This window comes from Macrobrachium nipponense, chromosome 47 (genome assembly GCF_015104395.2).
Source record: "Macrobrachium nipponense isolate FS-2020 chromosome 47, ASM1510439v2, whole genome shotgun sequence".
In the NCBI taxonomy this organism is placed as follows: Eukaryota; Metazoa; Arthropoda; class Malacostraca; order Decapoda; family Palaemonidae; genus Macrobrachium; species Macrobrachium nipponense.
The window spans coordinates 1,282,008-1,291,983 of NC_087222.1; the positions used below are offsets into that span (position 1 = coordinate 1,282,008).

General features: G+C 43.1%; 1 protein-coding gene across 1 annotated transcript in view; it reads right to left on the reverse strand.

Annotated features, from left to right (window-relative positions):
- Nucleotides 1-7,897, reverse strand: part of LOC135204661 (zinc finger protein 572-like) — a 30,839-nt gene extending 22,942 nt beyond the window's left edge. The window contains exon 1 of the mRNA XM_064234811.1: nucleotides 7,752-7,897. The gene's annotated coding sequence lies outside the window, so the exon portion shown is untranslated. The remainder of the gene's footprint in view (nucleotides 1-7,751) is intronic.
- Nucleotides 7,898-9,976: the final 2,079 nt, after the last annotated feature.

Consider the following 9,976-nt stretch of genomic DNA (forward strand, 5'->3'; position numbering starts at 1 on the left):
TTGTGGGCTCTCGAACGAAAGGTGCCAGTGTCGTACCTCCCTTTGGAGGAGTATGCCTTCCTGATGACCTCGGCAACCCAAAATGAGATAGTGTTCTGGACACCCCTTTCTTGGTCACCCAGGTGCTAACAAACAGGCGTCGACACTCAGGGCGGATATGACGAGTTCTCTTCAGATAGTGCCATAGCAGTCTAACAGGACAAAGTAGTGTCTCTTCTGGGTCATTACCACAAAATTCCTCTAGGGAGGGGATCATAAAGGACTCGAATCTAGTGTCAGTGACCAAAGGACACCGAGTCTTCGCCACGAAATCCAGGACAAAATTGAGCAAAAGAGATCCCCATCCCTTTATGTGTTTAAACATCATAAGAGAGACCATGAAGCTCACCCACTCTCTTTGCCAATGCCAGGGCCAGCAAAAAAACGGTCTTGAGGGTCAGATCCCTGTCTAACGACTCATAAGAGTTACAAGTCAAACTCCTTAAGACAACAGTCACATCTCACTCAGGAGGCCTGAGTTCCTGGGTGGGCAAGACCTCTTGAAGCTCCTCATAAAGAGAGAGATCTCCATAAAAGCAGAAATATCCACTCCTCACAGAAGACGGCCCACTTTCCCTGGTACACTGCTGCAGAGGACTGTCAGAGATATCCTGCCATCTCTGTTGCTGCTCGGCAAGACAAGCCTCTCGCTCACAAGAGATGGTGGATAACACCAGGTGTGAAAACACAGAGACTGTATTGCTGAGTGGTACCACTCTATGCGCTGCTGACACAGAAGGTTGTGCTACAGGAGAATCTCTCGTGGTGCCTCGGAAAGAACACTAGGTCCCACTGTTTGTTGACATATACCACTTCTGTGGTGTTATCGCTTTTCAACGCCATAGAATGTCTCATCACTCGATCCCGGAACTTTTGGAGGGCTAAGAAAGCCACCTTGAGTTCCAGAATGTTGACGTGAAGGTGCTTGTCGTTCCTGCAGTCAGCAACCCCTCCAGGTGTGCGCCCCAACCCTCGTTCAATACATCCGAGAACAGAAGCATGTCCGAAGGGGAAGTGTGCAACTCCACCCCTATTAAGAGGTTCCTGTCATCTAGCCACCAGGCTAAATCCTTCCTCACTTCCTCCATTAGAGGGATGAGAAAGGATTGAGGATCCCGAGCCTGTGACCAACACTCCTTTAGTCTTCATTAAAGAGACCGCAGGTGAAGATGCCCATGAGGTATCTTCTCTAGTGACAAAAGGTGACCAATCACAACCTGACAAAGCAGAGTTGGCTGTTCATGCTGAGACAGAAACAGTTGAGCTGCCTTCCCGAACTTGCGGATCCTCAAGTCTGTGGGGAAGACCCGTGCTGCTACCGTACTGATCAGCTTGCCCAGATACTTTATCCTCCGCTTGGGAATAAGATCTGATTTCTCAAAATTTATCATGATCCTGAGATCACAATAAAAATCAACAAGCCGATCCCTGACCTGTAACAACTGTGAGAGCTCACTCGCCAGGACTAGCCAGTCATCGAGATACCTCAACAGACATATCCCGACCGAATGGGACCAAGCAGACACCAAGGTGAACACTCGTGAACACCTAAGGGGCGGTCAAGAGTTTTAAACAGTGCCCTGAATTGTAACACCGCCCCCTCAAGGATAAAGTGAAGGTACTTCCTGGAGGACTGATGAATGGGTATCTGAAAATACACATCCTTCAGGTTCACCGAAAGCATGAAGTTATTCTCCTTAGAGGCGTGAACCAAGTCTGGCGAACGAATCGGTTCAAGGGAGAGAGATCTATCACCAGTCTCCAGGCCCCTATAGCCTTCTCCACCAAGAAGACCCGGCTGTAGAACCCTGGTGACGGATCTCATACAACTTCCACAGCAACCTTGCTCAGCATCGATTGCACCTCTTCCTTTAGGGCCAGATCCTTGGCTGAACCAGGGATGTAAGTTTGTAGTAGGACTGGAGTTTCGGTGAGAGGTGGCCTTGACTCGAAAGGAAGATGTCCCTCCCGAGAACATCCACTACCCAGGACTTGTCTTCATAGCGCTGCCATGGTGCCCAATCGTTCGCCAGGCAACACCCCCCCCCCTCCCCCACATTGATGGCAGCAAACTAAGGAGGCTGGGTCTTTCCTCGCACCCCCTTCAAAGGAGGAGTCTTCTTGGAGGCGGAGGAAGAGCTAGCTTGGCTCGAAGGCCTAGCTGCAGTTGCATGAGATGGCCCTGAGGTCTTAGTAACTGCCTGATGGACAAGTCGATCGATATCTTCAGCTCTTCGCTTGTCCACTGCAGAGTCCATCATCTCTCTAGGGAAGAGAGAGGAGCCCAGCAACATTTTGTTCCTTAACACCAATGCCGACTCTGGCCCAGCAGACCTGGCTACATGATTCAGGGCAGTGCCTCTTCCTAAGAACCAGGTTGGCCGACAGGTTTACCATCTGGTGGGCCAGGTAGGAAATAGCCCTACCTCTAGACTGGCAAAGTCTCCCAAAAACCGAATCTTCTCCGGGAACTATCAGTCCCAAAGAAGAAGCAACTTTGGATACTGTGAGGGACCACAGATCCAGCCAGGAGACTGTTTGGAAAACTCCCATAGTGGTAGCTTTCAAGGCCCCTGCCTCATGCTGCATGAACTAGAGGTTCTCGGTAACAAGGTGCTACAGCAGCAAGCCGGGAGTCAGACAAACTACCTACAGATCAACCTGTTTCATCAGCAAAGGGTTTTCCAAGGGTGTGTAGAAACACCTCTATCGAGGTAGAGAAGGGGGAAGCAGCTTGTCTGATCTGTTGGCCCTAAGTGAATTCTCATGCCCTGAGACAAGATTGTTCACCTACTCCAACACATCTTCAGACAAGGAGGATCACAGTAAGCCCACATAAGCTCTGGGTTCCTTATTAGGACCGCAGAAGGACTCCAACTGCAAAGGGTAGTCAGAGGACACAACCGTTGACCCTTCCCCTAGGCCATTGTGGTGACAAATCAGCGCGATGACCTCTGCAAAAGTCCTCTGAATCTCAGGAGTGACTACATCCTGAAGAGAAAGACCGTCAAGTCCTTCCAGGATGAGTCCCTCCCTCGATCCTCTTCCTTCCTTCTCTCTTCCTTCAGAAGGAAGACCCTTAATAGACCTGCTATGATCTCAATGAACCCTGAAAACAACACTCCCCAGGGTTCCCCCTGGTTGCCTTGCTCCTCTCGGTGTATCCGAAGGAAGGTAAAGGGACAGGTGAGGAAGATCGGACGCTCTCACTTGCCCTGCTAGCAGAACTAACAGATGGGGCGGGCCAAAATCGATCACCAACCATCGGTGTTGATCAATTCTCAGGTCTAGAGGAGCATTCTCCCTGTAGAGAAACATTCAGCCGAGAACCGGAACAACGCTCACGTACACCAGGATAAGTGCTATTCGACACCTGGACCAGTCATGACCAACAATCGGGCGAAGAATAGCGTGCACCTGCATGACGAGAGGGGTTACCATCCTCCTGATGCATCCCAATCCTTGAAGACGTTGGAACCTCCCGAGAGAACTGAACGGGACCTCCTACTGGTCTCGTCTCGTGCACGTTCTCGGGAGAACCAGTGGAAGGCCCACTTGTCTCACCAGAACGGCAAGACAGACCCTTAGAAGTCACAGAATGAGACTTCTTAGGGGGAGAAAGACTACATTCTTCTTCCTTGGCAGGGAAGCCTCGAAAGAAGTGGAGGAGGTGACAGACAACGATGACGAAGACGAAGAGGAGGAGCAAGACGACGACACCTTATGCTTCTTCTTGGACTTCTTCGTCAGCTTCCTCAGGGCAGCAGTCAGATCCCCCATCCAAGATGACACTGAAGCAGCTGCCAAAGCAGCAGGCTCCAGGGAAGCTGGGACTGGGGCTGCCCTCCACCTCAGCACTCACACAATCAGGAACTGGTACAGCAGCAGGCATGGGCATGGAGACAGGTGGAAGGTCTAGCAGGAATGGTCTCTGGGGCCGATTGTAAGTCGCTGGGGGAGAGAGGACTGCATAACCTGGAGGAAGAGTGGGCAGAAATGGGTCTACCCTTGAAGTATGTGGCATGGATGACACAACCAAAGAAGGTGTTTCTGTGGTCACGTGTTGAGTGTACACCAGGTGAGTTGGTGCCACATACCCAGGGTCGACGAAAAATGATGCATCAGCCCCTGTAGAGAAGGGACACCAGGCAACCCCAACTTCAGCCATGCCTGCTACAAATCCCCAACCACAGAGGCAGACACAACTGAGAGAGCAAAAGTCGGGTTAGTGGGAGGAGGTCCTACTCACCCCGAAGGAGAAAGATCCCCTCTGGAGCAAGCAGAAGCCCCTGAGTACATCAAGTGAAGAAGCGGAGGGAGACATTTCATCCCAAGGGGAAACAGCAAGGCGAGGAAGCTTACGAGGTGGGTGGAAGGAAGACTAAGGATTAGTCACCAACGGGGTCCTCAGAGGTGTGTAACCCTCTGACGAAGCCTTGGAAGCCTTCCCCTAAGATCGCTTCCTCCCCTCATACCTACCCCACTGCTCCACTGACCAAGAGAGACAAGTATCACATGAGTTATCAATTGAGGACTCATGGCCTTGGCACTTCACACAGAGGATGTGAGGGCCCACAACTTTTGAGCAGGAGCTACCACACATCTTGCCCCCAACTCCAGGGCAAATGCGCTGCGAGAATGGCAAATAAAATACACAATCACAAACAAAACAGAAAAAGACAGATCTCACAGAGTTCCAGAACTTCATACAACAACAATGATCAGAGAGCAAAAGCACATCTGATCACCACGGCAGCCAAAAGTGAAGTGGAATGTTAACGTACAGTTGGGCAGGACTCCCGACAATTGGACAAGTATTTGCTGCCTAACTACCTTGTTGTTAGTCTTCTACAACCGATTTCCAGCCTACGGTGAAAGAAATTCCTAAAGTAAAGGACGGAGGGTTTGTATAACATGTAGGAACAAATGCAAGTTGGAGCTGAAGCTGAGAAAACAATGTTCATGCTGCTAATGATTTATCGTGCATCGGCAACAAGGATAAAACTCCCGTAAACTTTGATATGCCATCAAACACAACTGTAGATAAAATCGACAGAAAACTTTTTTTTATCAAATCTAACTGGCATGGAAAATCACATTTTACTATTCTTTTCACACCGATAAAAGATAAGGAATTTAAAGTTCGTATTACAATTAAATCAATTGAAAATAGCGAACAGAATCAATTTTTTTTATACAATAAACATTCCCCCAATGCAATCTATTACGAAAAAAATAATTTAGTTCATAACAAGACATATTCAAGTCATATTACAACTTAAAAACACAACATATAACAAAAAATTACCTTGTCCCATATAAGTAAAGTACCTAGATATTCATTTATGCAAACTAGAAGCAAGAAAATTAGCTCAGAATTGTGTTAAGTATGGCAAAAGAAACTCGCCATCATGATGCTTTCAAAATTTTTACTTAAAACCAAAAATGTAGAAGACTAACGCCATCTCGATATTTGCGGAGTCACTTGTGTCTATAAACTTTCCATTCCATGTGCTAAATTCGTGCACCACTTGTACCCATAGACATTGGGACACTTTCTTCACAAAAATCGTAAACAATGACGCCCTCCGCTTTGGATCCAAGGAAACTTGCGACTTTTTGGTAAAAAGAAGAAGCGTGCACTAGATAATTATTTAAATAAAAAGTTAAACATCAGTCTAAGGCCATAAATTGCATAAATTTTTATTCATGATAATTAATTTGAAAATATTCGTTGTTGAAAAAGTAACTAGATTCCTGACTCAAATATCAACAGTTTTGCTGTGAGAAGTACATACGTGTTGTTTGTGCTCTCCTATTGTTTATCAGTGTTGCCAATTGGTATGTGTTTACCGTCCGGCAATAAGTGAAATTAGCATATCTATTTGTAGTATACAGGCAGTCACTGGGCTACGACGGGTTCGGCTTACGACGTTTCGAGGTTAAGGCGCTTTTCAATTATATTCATCAGAAATTATTTCAAGGGTTTCAACGCATGGTCCAGGGTTACAATGCCTACAACGCTCATCTGGCAGAAGAAATATGACACCAAAAATGCAAAATAATCAATATTTGAAGGTTTTTTGATAAAAACACAATAAGAATGCAGTTTACATAGTTTTCAATGCACCCAAAGCATTAAAAGTAAGGTTTTCCTAGTATTTTGTATGATGTTCCGGCTTACGACAATTTTCTTGTTATAACGTGTCTCAAGAACAGAACCCCTTAAAATTGCTCTAATATATACATATTAGAGAAATTTTATAATTATTGCATTATTATGACAACTAGAATTCATGGAAACACTTTGTATATGCATCGGCGTAAGTGTAAAGCTGCATTAAATTGGCAACGATGAAATTTTGCCCTTCCTAGCATGCAAGCATTAAAGGTTACATTTATTTCTGGCATACAATTATTAAAAATAAAAAAGTCAAAATAGTAATATAGACTTAAATCAATGAAAAGTGCTAGCAACAACAAAAATAAATAAAAAATACAAAATTTTTGTCATAAACAATTCACTAATCCATCTTCTGTTTGGCAATGGTTTTCAGCAGCCAGATGTACGACATTCTGGAAATTTTTTCCCGCCACAACTTTGCTGTCAACAAACTCTCAATGTAGTTCAAGTGGAATTTGGAGTGAATTAAGACCAAAACATGTATAATTACAATCAAATAAGCACTGTGGAGTTTTAGTTGTGATGGTGGAAAGGATAAAACCACCGCTTACAAGGTAAAAATTAAATTCAGTTCAAACCATGACCCCAGGAATAAGAAGTTTCATTCTTTCACTAATATAGGCAACAAAATGTTTTATTGTGCTGATTACAACTGCAATCTTGAGTAAGATCAATAAACATTACATATATAAGATAATATTGTTCAAATGAGCGCTGGGAAGGTTGGGAAGGACGTTGGAGCAATGCCGGTTACAAAAGGGACCGGAGGTGGATGATGCCATATTGGATTTAAAAGCTGCCTTGAAAACATATTTTACGAAGACCTCACATGCTTTTCTAAGTTTGTATGGTGCTTTCATATATCACATTTTGTTGATGAAACTTCAATCTTTTAAATGGTATGCTTAAAGATGTAATTATAATCTTGTTTCACCAATTAAATATCGAGTGAATAAGGCTGATCCACTTGAGTACGATGGACCTAAGGCAGTGTTTCCCCCTATTTGAGATACGACTTTTACAACAAACAATGGGTTTTTTAGAACCCATTGGAGAATACCTGTAAAAAGAAATGACAAAAACTAGTGAAAGACGCAATTTACACTAGTTATTTTGTAGGATAAATCCTCCTCTAGTCGTCTTTTGGTTAATTGAAAAAATAACCTAGGACATGGGGCTATAGCCTAGCTTAGGCTATAGGGTTAGCTATAGATTAAATTACCGTACCTACACCTTCCGTGGAATCATTATGAAATCATACGGTATCATTGAACCAGACAGTCTTAGGATAAAGTAGGCCAGGATACAGGGATCCTGTAGCCTACAGCAATGAGATCCTACAGAAACTTATAACTTAAACTTGACATTAGCCTACAAGTAAATCATTGAGACATCATAAAATATAACTCATTTCATTTAGATAGCCTCAGGTTAAGACCCCACAGAAGGTCAGGTCTAGTATTGGGTAACCTAAGAGAACCATATCTATAGAAGCTAATTATATAATCTATAAACATCTATAACTCACATTATTACAGTAATTATCAGTTGTCTTCGAAATTTATCAATTATTACGATTGATTAAGAATTGTCTTGATTCTGAAGATGGCAATTATTATAGAAGATAAAAAGACGTTTAATAGAAGTTACACTACTAAGGCAGTCAATGGCGTCTCTTTGTTGACATTTTGGACGTCTTCTATTGACAGTGTTTATGTTTGTGGCTTTGGTTTAGAAGTGGTTTCGGTGGTTTTCATTCATTCCAATAAGTCATTTTCTGGACAATTGTATGCAGTTTGTTGGAATATGATTAAAAATTCGGATAATTTGCTAATAAACTGGATAATTTAATGGTAGTTATTAGGCTAAATAATGGATTCACGTAATGAAGTTTTGTTTACGTTTTGGGCGTCGTCTCCTAAGGACTTTTCGTTCGTGATTCCAATTTGAATTCAGACCTAATTGATGAAAAGGGGAAAGTTAGATATATTCATTGGAAAAATAATAAAAAAAACAGGTAATTTATTTAATTGCGAGATAATTAGGATAAAGGATGATGATAAATACTCCGGGCGAAGTCGTATAAGAAGTATTAGGTGGAATTTGTCTTTAAAACCACTCCCCTGGTTTTCTTTTTTTCTTTTTTTTGTTCCTCCTTTGATTATGTGGATTTAAGTTTCTTTTCTCTCTGCAATACCATAATTCCTTCCTATTTTCAACTTCCCCTCAACAGATCTGCAAATCAAAGCATATTAATGATCAATGCCTCCATTAGCTTTATGGAAGTCTATTGATGCCACAAATAATGTCTTTTCTTTTGTACCTACATATTTTCTTGTGTTCAGTAGTATTCTAAGATATATAAATCATCAATTCCTCTTTATGTGGTAAAGCCTGATTACAGTTTATTAGCTGTCCTTATATTTCTAATCAGCTTTTCTATTTTGGTTTCCAGGATCCCCATGAAAATTTTATATTATAGCTACACTTGTTAATGCAATTGGCCTAAGATCTTTGACTGTGTTGCATTGTTTTTAAGGACGACATTCGGGCTGAATGTTCGCCCTACTTTTATAAATATCTTTTTTCCCATATGTATATTCCTTCTCTTCCAGATACTAAATTGTAGAGCAATTCACGCCCTTTTTATCAGTGTATATATCGGGTAAATCCGTTTCCTCTATGTCAAACTATAGGTGTATTTTCGGCTGTGAGGCTCTGCCCTTTTTCTTTGTTTGTTTGTGGTCTCGTGTGTGTCTGATGGACACCACGTTTCCGACCGCACACTGCCTTATGTACAACTTCTCTGTGGAATAAAGACTAGGGGCTGCTCTTGAGCAAGAGCCCGTGCTGGCATAAAGCCAGCTTAATCCTAAACAACAGAATAAAGTTAGTTCAATCTCACTCCTTGTCTGACTCAGTCCTCACAATTGGTGACCTTCCAGAGTAGGTGACACAGTGGTTTTGGCTTTCGCCATTAAGAGACTAATTACCGCCGCTCACTTTCAGAGAACCTTTAACGAACCCATACGATGCCTAGTCTAGGTTCTCTGGTACTCCTCAACGTCATTAGCGGACTTTCAATGGCATTTCTCCACAGAAGTGTTTTGGCTTTTGATCTTATGGTTGGCCTGCCATTCACGATCCCTGTCGACCATAAGAGTGAGCTGATCAGACAATGGAGGACTCAGCTCAATCACGTGACTTCTCCTGGCCTGTGCCCTCCAGAGCCTCGGTACCTCGGCCCGCAAGACAATCCATACCCCTGCTAGGGACCTCCCCGACACCCGTGCCCCGAACGACCGCACCTGGGGAGCCTTGCATCAAACTTCTCCCTTTCTCCAGACAGGATGTCTGGAGAAAATCACAAACCTACTTCAGATAAGACCAGATACTGAACACTTATGCAATATATAACAGGGCAGCCAATATAAATAGTGTAAAGGGCAATGAAATACTTCACAATCCTTACATAATCTGTTAGTTTAAAACAGGTACAATACCGATTGCAAACAGGGAAATCAATAAATCATGCTGAAGCGCAGCTTCTTTTAGACTTTTACTGTCTAGCATGGGACTATTAACACTTGATGTTATGATGACTTGATATTACATCATTATTATCGTATCATATCCATCCATACCCTTCTTCATAGTGATTTCAGCTGTTTTCGTTGCCGTATGGTACATGTATGGACTTGGATCTAACGCTGTCAATAGTACTTTTGTGATATAAGTGTATATCATTCTCAT